The following is a 12443-nucleotide window of genomic DNA, read 5'->3' as shown; positions in this document are numbered from 1 at the left end:
TCCTTGTGAAATGGGGGCCTGTGAGGCTCTCTCCAAAGACCTGCTCCATTCTGACACTGGAATGAGTCCTGGCTGAGTCTCCGGAAGGGAGGGGGGATGTATACCCCAATGCTGCTAGCTGCCTGCCCTCCTGTCCCACTTCCTGGAGGCGGTGGGAGGTGGGATGAGGGGGTGGAGGAGGGTGTCCCCCCCCTGACCTGTTGTGGCCTGGAGCATCAGGGGGACACTCTGGCTAGGCCTTCCCAAGGCATTTCTGGAAAATAGGATGTAGGCTGAAACACTGAAGACAGGGGTTGATCTCCAGAGTCTCCAGGACCTGGGGGATCACTGACACTGCCATGTGGCTCTGTTCTGATCCCATCAGCCAAGGTGTCCTCCTCCCCACCTCAGCCCAGCTGTCCCTCCACCTCAGCCAACTGTCTCCCACCTCAGCCAACTGTCCCTACCTCAGATCAACTGTCCCCTCACCTCAGTCCAGCTGTCCCCACCTCGGCCAGCTGTCCCCCCACCTCAGATCAACTGTCTCCTCACTTGAGCCTAGCTGTCTCCTCACTTGAGTGCAACTGTTCCCTCACCTCAGCCAATTGTCTCCCACCTCAGCCAACTGTCCCTACCTCAGATCAGCTGTCCCCTCACCTCAGCCCAGCTGTCTCCCACCTCAGCCAACTGTCCCCACCTCAGATCAGCTGTCCCCTCACCTCAGATCAACTGTCCCCCACCTCAGATCAACTGTCTCCCACCTCAGCCAGTTGTGCCCCCACCTCAGATCAGCTGTCTCCTCACTTCAGCTCAGCTGTCACCTACCTCAGCCCAGCTGTCCCTCCACCTCAGCCCAGCTGCTCCCCATCTCAGCTCAGCTATCCCCTCACATCAGGCCCACTGTCCCCCCACCTCAGGTCAGCTTTCCCTTCACCTTGGTCCAGCAGTTCTAACTGCTCTTCCAGTATAAGTCTAGCTATTCCCCAACATTATTCAAGATGACCTTCCCAGATCAGCCCAGCTGCTTCCCAACAATAGCTCAGTTGTTCTTTCACATCTGCTGTCTGTTTCCTTAGATCAGGCCAGATGTTTCTCATGTCACCCAGCTGTTCTACCTTATTAGACCAGTGGTTCTGCCCTTACATCAGGCCAGGTGTCTTGTCACATCTGCTCAGCTCTTCTCACCCAACACCATCCCAGTTACTGCTCCTCAGGTCAACCCAACTGTCCCCCTCCACATGTGTTCCTCCATTTTCCCGTCGTCACATCAGCCCAGCTGTGTTCCCCATCCCCCGCCCCCTTCCCCAAGGTTCCTGCATCAGCTGGCTCTTCTCTCTTTCTATCAGTTCAGTGGTTCTCTGTTCTGGGCACCTTCTCAGGGAGTGGGAGAAATATATTGGGTTTCCCCAGGGCAGCTTCTCTGGCATGGCTAGAGGGTCTCCCCACTCTGCTCCAACTCCCCTCACCCCATGGGAAGCAGGGACATGGCATGAGGTGTCTAATCCTAGGGTCAAACCTACTCTTCCATGAGAATGGAAAGGGTAGGGAGGAGGAGGCACTCGAACTGGAAGAAGATAGAGAGAAACCAGGCATTCCCATACCCCCATTGACGGGAGGGACGCCTCCATCATCGCCAACCCCTCCCAGAGGCAGGCGGAGTCCTGGCCTTACACCACCTCCAGAGAGGCAGGGGGAGCCCCAGGCATTCCACAGTTGCCCCAGCTCCAGATAGGAGAGACACCCCCTCAATCATCGCCTTCCCCAGAGATATGAGCAACCTCTGGAATCATCTTCCCCACCCTAATCTGAACCCCCAGAAGAGAGAGACAGATCCTGATTAAATATGCAAATTCAAACAGATGGCGGAGCACAGTGATGGACAGGCTGTCAGGAGAGCATGTCCCCATGTGATGTGTGTGCCTTTTGTGTAAATGTGTGTCTGTGCAATTAGTGTGGAGGCTACTGCGTGGGGGAGGGAAGAGTCTGTGGGGGTGGCGCTGCCTCTGGCCCACAGGGCCAGACGGTGCTGGGCAGGGATTCTGTGGGACGGGGAGGAGCAAGCGGAATGACCTTCCACAGTGGCCAGCCTGCGACTCCCTGTGTCCAGCTCTCCAGGCCGCTCCAAGCCACGGGGCTAATTCCACTGGATCGGGGCTGGGAGGGGAGGGGATTCGTTAGTATAATCTGCACCTGGATCTCTGCTCTTGCCATCGGCCAAACAATAAAAGACACAATATTTACACAACTTACTGGGGGAAGCAATATTGGGCCATTGATTTTGTGTCCCTCTGATTTTCACGGTCTAAACCTTAATGGTTTTTAATCATAAAATATTAGCGCCGCAGGGCAGTTAGCCCCGGTACCTTGCTGGCGAGGGATGGCCCCCCGCCCCCTCCACAGCCCCAAGGGGAGCATCCCGTGGAAGAGGGGCCACTATGTCACTCCACATATAGCACACCCAGGGCAGCAGAGCCTCCAGGCACCTGCTGTGGAATGGGACCAGGTCCGGGCACAGTTGGGGGAGCCCCTGGAGAACAGGGCACTCTATGATCAGTCATCCCAGTTCTGGAGGCAGAGTAGGAGCGAGGAAATCAACCGATTCTCAAAAAAATGGAGATTTGCCTTCATCTGGAGTACTTAAAATACAGTCTTTTATTCTCTCTTTTCCTTCTCCAAATACATCCTCCACCCTAGCTCAGTCTGGGGACTCCTATCCACCCATCAAATCTCCCAGGTGGAGTGGGATCAGTTCACATTCATTTTTGTATCTTTAGCACCTGGTCCAGTGCCTGGAGCATCACTGGCTCTCAGTATTGGTTGAATGAATAAATGAATGAGTGAAGGTAATAGATTCTGGAAGCTGGTTTCCAAGAGAGGTTTCCCATTCATTCATTCGTTCGTTCGTTCATTCAACACATACTTACTGACTCTCTACTATGTGTCTGGTCTCAGAGAGGAATCTGACCCAGGTCCTGCCCTCACCATGGTAAGTACTACAACCAGGGAGGCTCCATGTGCTGGGGGGTGGGCTCAGGACTGGAGAATGAGAAGGAATGGGCTTTTCAGCAAGGGGGTTGACCTGAATGAAGTTCAGCTTCCCAAAGGGCCCGCTGTGAAGAAGCACACTCATGAGATGTTGCGATCTGGGCACATCACATCTCAGCGCCTTCTTGTCCCAGGCAGGGAGGACTTGTAGGTGGGGCTTCCTTGGAGAGTGAGGTTTGGCTGTTGTGTGTGATGTGTGCACATGCACGTGTGTGTGTGCATGAGCATGCATGCGTGTGTGAGTGCGCGTGTGGGTGCAGGAAGCCCTGCCTGGGAGAGGCCAGGGCGCAGAGGAAGAGGTGGGTGGGTGTGGTTGTCGCTGTTGTTTATTTTCTCAGAAAATGAACACACTGTCCACCCCACCCTGCAACTCCCCTCCGCAGAGCCTGCGGAGAAGTCGATAGCAATGGATTAAACAGCGAGGAGAAGGCTGAGAGCACAATTGGAAGAAAGATAAAGATAATTAAAACTAATTCCAACTGTTCCCAGAGAAATCAATTTCATAACTTCAGTGCATCCCTAAACTTGCTCCTGAGGCCCTGCTGCGCTGAGCACAGAGCATGCGCCGGAGCATGCAGCGTGCAGAGAGATGTGTGGGAACGTGGCTGCTTGACACATGGGAACGTGATTGTGGCTTCGTGTGGGTGGGGGCATGTGCCTTCATGCTCGAGTGTGCATGCTTGCACGTACATACATGTGTGCTTTGTGTATGTGGGGGCGCATACAAGTTGGGAGGCTCCATGGGACACCAGCTTATGGCCTCACCTTTAATCCAGCGTGGAAGGGGCAAGAGAGTAGGGTGGCTGGGTGGGCCCAGGCCTCCTCTTCTTCACCAAGACCCTTCCTCTTGCTTGCTGCAGAGGCCTCCGGGCTAGTCCACTCCCCTATAAACATATGGGGAAACTGAGGCCCAGAGAGTGGAGTCTTGCTATGGCCCACACAGCAAATAGGAAGCAGAACTAGGACTAGGATTTTGGTCTCCCAGGTTTGCTCTTCTCTAGGGACTTCACTGAACCTTTGGATGAGGGCAGCCAGGGATGGAGGGGGAGGTAGATCTAACCTCATATGGCTGGGAGCTCCCTTGTGAACAAACCCTAATTTACTCACTTAATCTTCAAACATGAACTGAGCACCTACTGTATGTCAGGCCCTGTGGATTCTCTAGCCTGGCTGAGGGCTGGGGGTTGGTCACAGGTGCCTCTGGGAAAGGCTGGGTCTTCTGAAGGAGAGGAATGGTGGATGGTGGCCTCTTCACGTGCCTCGCCAGGCGGCCTCTGAAGCAGAGCCCAGGACAGAGCACTCCTAAGAAGTATGGGCTGCCAAAGGGTCCACCTTTGGCTCCATTGGCATTGCCGTCACAGTCGGTGACTTCTCACAAGGACCTCATGGCCTGTCCCTCAGGTGACTTCCTGGTGAGTGGGCTGGGCTAGGGCTCCTGCTCACACCCCCCCACCCCCCGATGGTGAGCATACCCAGGGTGCGGGCAAGGGGGGAGTACAGGTCTGTTACGTCTCTGGGTGCCCAGGGCCTGGCATGGACCCTGGCATACAGCAGGTGCTTCTCCAGCATAGGACTGGCACATCAGTGAACCTCTGAGGTCCTCAAGTGAGCCAGAAAAAATGAAGTCAAGAAGGCTCATGTCGAGGTCTGGGTGTCAGTTGCTCTCCATGGATGGTTCCCTCTCCCTGCCTGTGCTGGTGTCCTCGTTCGGAGCACAGAGCATACAATCCACGTGGTAGCTGCTGTGAGTCTCGGAGGAGGTGATGTACAATGAATGCCCAGCACATAGCTTTCACTTCTTGGGGGTCCTGGGTTTCCTAGATGGGTTTGCCTGGTGAGCAAGAAGTCAGGAAATAGCTCATGGCCACAAGAAGGCCTGGAAGCAGGGGAGTGGATGAAATCTCTCGCAGCTCCTCCAGGGCAAGCTGTCTGGGTATTTTCATTCTTGGTCCATCCTTCCCTGGTGGGCTTGGGAGTGAAGGACCCCCGCCCGGGGGCTCCCAAGCCACGCAGCAGCGCCTGCAGTTCCCCATCTTACCTCTAGATGGCAGCATTGGCGAGGAGGAGAGGACGGGAGGGGGCTGGGCCGGGCAGGTGGGGCTAAGGCCGGCAACCAGGTCCTTGCGACCCCAGTCCCCCGCTCCGCTCCACTGTCTGTGAGCAGAACAGTAGGGGTACGGGGAGACCTCTTGGGAATTCCTGGATTGGGAAGGAAGGCTTGTACCTTCTCTTCTTGAGACAGCCCCTCTGGGAGTCAAAGATTTCCAGCTCTTGGGTCTGGGCGGGGTGGGGGGGGGGTGGGTGCACGCAGGACAGGAAGTGGCTGTAACCTCCTCTCTCAGAGATCCTTAGGAGTGGGGCCTCCAGTGTGGGTGGGAGGAGGTCTCTCGCAGCAGAGCAGGGGGCCCCCATGCATGTCAGAGACCCCTCCAGCTCCCCCACATGCCATGCGACCAGGGCTGAGACTGGAAACCCACCTTCTCTCTCTGCTCCACCTTCCTTGGTGTCCCCTCCTCTCTCTCCCTTTCCCCAGGAAGCCAGAGAAGAGCAAATGGGAACTATCAGCAGCTCATTAGGGTTATGGATGGGGAGCTGGGGGTGGGGGGAGGGAGGAAGGGAGTTGGAGGGGCAGAGTTCTTGGCCAGCCCCCTTGCAGAGCCCCTTGCAGAACCCCAGGCAGGGCCCAGCAGGGGCGGCCATGGCCCCATATTCCCTTCTCTGGGTCCCTCCCAGCCCCAGGAGAGGCTCAGCGGCAGTCTGGGGCTCGGCCGCTGCATCTGGAAGTAACATGGGTGTGAGGGTGGGGGCTGAGGAGCCGCAAGCCTCCTGGCCTGGAGAGAGGTTCGTGGGAGGGTCCCTCCTCACTCCTGCTATCCCAGTGCATCTCTGGACTTCCCAGGGTTGGGGGCTGGAGGCACCCCCCAGATCACAGAGGAGAGGGGACTAAGGGCCATCCATAGTCAGTGGGTGCTCTGGTGAGAGATCAATGGGTGAGCTTAGACTCCGGGGCTCTGAGTTGCTTGTGAGCCCCGGTGCGCTGAGGCGTGGGTAGGGGGGTGGACTGCTGCTTAGAGATGGAGAAAGTTCAAGGGTAGGTCACGGAGCCTGACTGCCCAGCCAGCCACCAGCGTCTCCGCCGTGAAGAAGTAAAGCAGCTGGGCAGTGGGTAACAGCCAGGGCCAGGACATGGGAGGCCCGAGTATGGGCATCTATCTGGTCTGCTGCTGATTCCTTGTGACCCTGAGTCACTTTTCTCTCTCAGCCTTAATTTCACCACCTGGTAAATAATAGTAATAAAACAATAATAATAATAATAATAATGGCGCCCATCCATTGAACATTTACACAAGACACAGCATTTTACATGTTATTTTATTTTTTTATTTTTATTTTATTTTTTTAAAAGACTTTATTTATTTGACAGAGAGAGAGAGACCGACAGCAAGAGCAGGAACACAAGCAGGGGCAGAGGGAGAGGGAGAAGCAGACTCTCCGCTGAGCAGGGAGCCCGACATGGGACTCAATCCCAGGACCCTGGGATCATGACCCGAGCCAAAAGGAAGACGCTTAACGACTAAGCCACCCAGGTGCCCCTACATATGTTATTTTATGTAATCCTCATAACCAGCCTATAGAGACTTGGGGTGAGTGACTTGGCCAAGGTAATACACAAAGGAGCAAGAACTCAGACCCAGGGATCATCAGCTCTTTCCCCCTCTTCCAGGAGGCTTAGGAGTGGGTGACTGAGGAGGAGGGTTTCGTTTTAAGGTTCCAGATTTAGCCAATAAAAATACAGCATGCCTGGTTACATTTGAATACAAAATACATTTCTAAGCATAAGTATATTCCATGCAATAGTTGGGATATACCTATACTAAAAAATTATTTGTTGTTTATCTGGCAACCCTGGTCAATAGAACGCATTTTATTGGTGCACTTACTAATTGCCAGGCATTGAGAGTCTGGGTGGGAGAGACCAGAGGTATGTGTGGGTCATGCCCAAGTTTGGGCTCTGTTTCCTCATCTGTGAAATGGGGAAGAAGAACCCCTTCCTCCTTCCTCCTAAGGACGATGGGAGCATCCAGTGTCCCAAGGGATGTGGGTGGCTTTGAAGAATCCAGAGAGCTTGGCTAAGATGAGCCCTCGTCTAGTTCATGGTGGATGCCAACCTGTCCCCGGCCCCCTCCCCATCTCCTAGGCACCCACCGTGAGCCTCCCCGCTCCCCTCCACCTTCAGCTCTACAGAGGCCAATGAGGAGAGGGCTGTGTCTACAGTAGGGCTCAGCAGTGCTTCCCAGGAAATCTGTTGTCTCTTGGCCTCTTGGGGTGGTGCCCTGGCCAGCGATGGGCCTGAAGGGCCTGTGTCTGCCCCATAATCCCACCGACTGTCTAGCCCGGAAGCGCTAGACCTCCCAGAGTCTCAGTGTCCTCATCTGCGGTGGGGGAAAAGGATCTCCATCTACTGATGGCAGATGACCGTGATGGTGGCGGCGGCCAGGGCTTCTTAAGTGAGCTGGCCAGGGCTGTGACGTGACGTGTGTCGCTGACGACAAGATACAGCCGGGAGCGGGGCAGAGCCGGTGAGTGTCCACACTCTGCCATTGCTTTGCACTCTCCCGATGACCGATGACCGGCGAGATGGAGACCCTTTCTCCCCGAGAGGCCGTGGGAGCAGTAGCCCGCGGACGGGCAAGGTCTGTGTGCAGTTTACAGAGAAAAGGGCGAACCCTGGGCCAACAGCAGAGAGGAGATGAATCCAAGGAGCCTCCTAGCTGTGTGGGCGTGCTAAGTGTGAGTGTGCTGAGAGGATGTGTCTGTGTGTGTGTGTGTGAGTCTACGTGCCGAGGTCCTGGTGACAGCACATCCGAGCGTCCCTGTCACTTCGCCAGCAGGCGAGTCTCAGCCCAGACCACGGGGTGTTCTCTCCATCTACTGCTCCCACGGCTGGGTTACAGGCTTACTCGGGGTCATTTGCCTTTGTTTCCAAATCCGTTTACGCCAGCGACACTTGTTACGGAAGCTGTGCCATTCAGTTAAATAATAAGCAAACCAAAATATTGTGAACACACAAAAAGTTGTTTCTGCAAAACTGCATTGAAGTCTTTAGAAAGACTCTATCAAGGTGAATTGCTAAAAAAAAAAATTGCTGTCAAATTAGGTGTGGATAAGCAACTGTAAGATAAGATTGGAAACAAAATTGTAGAAATCTAGAAGATTCAGCACTCACGTCACTTTACAAGTGTCTTTAAGGTTCATGCTTCACTTTAGAGAAATTGAAATTGGAAGTTGAGGATGATGTGTTGTGGGTTTAGTTTACCCACAAAGATGACACAGCTCCCATCAGGAGACCCACAGGCAAAGGGAAGACTTTGGTCTTGTGCTAAAGAAAATGAAAAAGGCAAAAAAACTTAGATGCTCTAAGTTGAAATGAAATGTTGGAGTTCTGAAGGTGTGTATTTTTAAAAATGATTTCCCCCGGAACTGGGGGAAATTTTTTTATTAAAAATTTTTTTATTAACCCACTGCCCCAAACTAATGGTGCTTCTTTAACCAGAAGGCTTCTCCCATATAAAAGGCCACGTGTGAACACACTCACGGCCATACCCCCTTCTGAGCAAATCCGTGTACACACACACACACGCCCCTGCATCCACACACATCCTTGCACACACATAGATACACTCACTCAAACAGGATGCTTGCACAAAGACGCACTCTCACGCCCCCAGGCTCCAGCGGACACATGGATACCGGCTCACACAGAGCCGTAGTCAGAAGCACGTCCAGTCAGTAACTCACACACACACCTGAACACACGCGCGCATGCACGCACAAGCTAAACCTTTTTTTTCTTTTTTAAAGAATTTTATTTTATTTTATTTTTTAAGATTTTATTTATTTATTTGAGAGAGAATGAGATAGAGAGAGAGCATGAGAGGGGGGAGGGTCAGAGGGAGAAGCAGACTCCCCGCCAAGCAGGGAGCCCGATGTGGGACTCGATCCCGGGACTCCAGGATCATGACCTGAGCCGAAGGCAGTCGCTTAACCAACTGAGCCACCCAGGCGCCCCTAAACCTTTTTTTTTTCTTTTGCAAGAACAGTCACGGCAATAAGCAGAGGTTGGTTTTTAATCAGAAATTCACACTTCAGAGTTTTCCCTCCGCTTGGCCCCGTGGAGGTTGGGGAGGATGGTGGAGGGAGGAGGAGGGAGGATGGAGAGGGACTCAGTGGGAGGAGGCAGGCCTCCAAGGCTAGATTCTTCTAGCTAGCACCCGGCTGGGGAGGCATGTGGCCATGCAGGTGAGCGGGGCTCCAGCTGAATTATCCAGTCCCTGTTCTGTTTTTAAGTAAAACGTAGGCAGGACTGCCTTAGGAGGTGGCTCTCAGAGCTCTAGGAGGGAGCTGGGGCTGGGGTGGGTGGGGGCGGCAAGTCCCAAAGAAAAAGGGCAGTAGGCTTTGTGGGGATCCAGGGCTGGAATGGCCTGTTTAGTCCAGGTTGTGGCCAGACGTGGAGCAGCCATTGTGGGGGGGGGTGGTTTCTGGTCTGGGGCTTCCCCAAAGCTGGCCTCGGGGGCACCACCTCAGACCTCCTGCATCTCTGGGAGTCAGGCTAAGGAATCTGCATTTTTAGATTTCCTCAGGTGATTCTGACCAGCAGCAAAGTTTGGGGCACATCCCACCACGACAGAAAGACTTCCGTCTCGGGATCCCCAGAGACACGGCGTCTCCTGGTATCTTCAGGACCCTGTGTGATCTTGGCCAGGGGTGGGGAGATTTCTAAGACAGGGTAGAGAGTCCCAGAACTCTGGGAACTGGAAGGAAACTCATGCCCGGGCCCTCTATTTTTATAAAGAGGGGATACAGAGAACCAGAGGGAAAAGGACTTGCCCAAGGCCATTCAGGCAATCAGTGCATTGGTGGGATTTGAACCTGGGCCATCTGGTCCCAAAGCTCATTTTGTGTATCAGTCAGCATAGGCCAGGCTGGTGGCACTTAAATGCTCTGGCCCAGGAGTGGCCACACCTCTAATAGAAGTGGCCAGAATAGTTGTCTGCCTTATTCCAACTTTAAGAAGTGCAATCCTGGGCACCTGGGTGGCTCAGATGGTTAAGCATCTGCCTTCAGCTCAGGTCAGGATCCCAGGGTCCTGGGATCGAGTCCCGCATCAGGCTCCCTGCTCGGTGGGGGGTCTGCTTCTCCCTCTCCACCCCGCCCCTGCTTGTGCTCTCTCTCTCTGTCAGATAAATAAATAAATAAAATATTAAAAAAAAAAAAAAAAAGAAGTGCAATCCTACCACCTGCCATGAAGGGGGGAGAATAGGAAAAATTTAGTGAATAGCACCTATCACCTATCTACTCTCTCTGTGTCTGTGACACGGGGCCCAGGAGCTCTGCTGTGTCCCTGGAAGGGACCCCCTAGAGAGCTAGCCTGGGACAGCCCTTCTTCTCCTCTCTGTAACCCAGTCCCAGCCTCCCTACCGCCTCCCCACCCCATCCCCTTTTAGGTCCAGCAGCTCCTTCGGCTCATGTTCCAATCCAGGGGCTTTAAGTTCCAGTCCTGGCTTTTTCTCTAACCCACAGTACTGGGTGATCCAGAGTCTGTCCTTTCTCATCCAGTGGGTCTCAGTTTGCCCATCTGTACACTGGGACTCTGCCTATGAAACTTGGCCCCCACTGCCTCTTGTGGGAAGTGTTTCTGGAGGCCTCTGCATGTTGAGACAACAGACCTGGGGGAACAGACTTTATTTTTCCTCCTTTCCTGTCCCTGTTTTAGAAGATCCCACATATGTTGGGCCTGAAGGCATCCCACGCGTCCTGGGAGCTGAAGGGGCTGCAGTTTCTGCCAGGAAAATTCTTTCTTGGAGGTGGGGAACTCTCCTCAGAGTGGGGCCAGGCAAGCCTGTCCCTTTCCCCCTCTTCACTTCCAGGCTGTGGCTGGGCCGAGAATTCTGCCGGCTTCTCTTTGCCTCACCTGGAGACAGCCCAAAGCAAGCTTTATGTCTTGAGGGATTTAGGTTTGATGTCTGGAAGAACTTCCTGGCAAGAACAGTTATCGGATGAGGGGGATGGAGGACAAGGGAATCTTCTCTGATACAGATTTAACTCTTAGTCTATAAACCTTAAACGTTTCTTACATTTTAAAAGTTGTTGCTAATGTTTGAAAAGTAATCCATCTTCACTATAAAAAACAAAATACCGAAGTTTCTAGAGCACAGAGTGAATATTCTTCCCTCCTCCAGGCCCACTCTCCAGGGGCCACCTCAATCAGCAGTGTGGTGTCTCTTCTTCCAGATCTTTCCTCATCTACATACGGATAAAACCATAAGGTTTTAGAATTCTCTTTTGTTTTTGTTTGTTTGTTTTGACAAAAATGGGGTTGTGTTTTTGCACATAAATACGGTTCTGTCACCCACCCCCTCTGCAAGCATGTACGGAGTCCCTGCCATGTGTCTGGGCCTGTGTTGGGCCCCACGCTTTTGGAAAGGCCTCCCAGTCTTAGTGTGGCCGAGGGGGAGGCGGCAGCGACTCTGGGGGAGGTTCCTTTGGAGGAGAAGGCCAGTCTGCCAGGGGACTGGTGGGCAATGGCCTCACCAGCAGGGAGGGGGGATGAGAGGTTGTGCTGGCCGGATCGCAGGGCGGTGAGGTGGCTGGCTTCTCCACGGATGGGTTGGAGGTTTGTGCAGGGACCAGGGTCCAGGACAGATGGCGGAGGCCCAGCCGAGATGCTCTTTGCCCTAGACGTGCAGGGCTGGGTCTGCTTCATGGATTCACGAGGCCGGCCACCCTGGGTTGGGGAGGTGCTGGGGCCACAACAGTTCTTAAGTGCCACTGTATACTAATGCTTTCGTACATTTACTGAATCCCCGAGGTTGCCTTTGCTCCTTCTGGGGCTCCCTAGGTAAACGCCACCTCCTTCACGAGGCCTTCCCGGGGTGGAGGGTGTCTTCTTCTTGCTGCTCTGACCCCCTGTGCTTTTTTCTCTCCTCTGTGTTCCCCCTTTCAGAGCAATGGCCTGTCTGTAGGTTCCCGTCCATCCCACTGGACTATAAACAGCTCCCTGAGAGCTAAGACAGTGGCCAGGTCGAAGGCTGTACCCACATTTCTAGCACATGGAGGACACTGACTGCAGCCTCCTACCGGCCCCACACAGACTCAGGCCTCTGGGTGGGACCTGGGGTGGGGCTCTCCCTCCCCAAGCCTTTCTTCTTTCTCTAGAAGGGGGACGACTCTTCCTGCCCCCCACTCCTCTCCATCCTGGCCCAACTCTTAGATTCTGCAGAAGAATCTGGAGGTGGACTCAGAATCTTGCCTGTATCTGCACACATTTTCCCAGCTTGAATACCTTCTTTGACAGGGAACTCACCACCAGTCACAGCGCCCCTTCCAGTGTGCAAGGAGCTGGAGTCTGTCCCTGAGGG

This window comes from Mirounga angustirostris, unplaced genomic scaffold, assembly GCF_029215605.1.
Source record: "Mirounga angustirostris isolate CCGP_5_RB_7025 unplaced genomic scaffold, mMirAng1.0.hap1 SCAF_4, whole genome shotgun sequence".
Classification (NCBI taxonomy): Eukaryota; Metazoa; Chordata; class Mammalia; order Carnivora; family Phocidae; genus Mirounga; species Mirounga angustirostris.
This window is presented reverse-complemented; position numbering follows the sequence as displayed.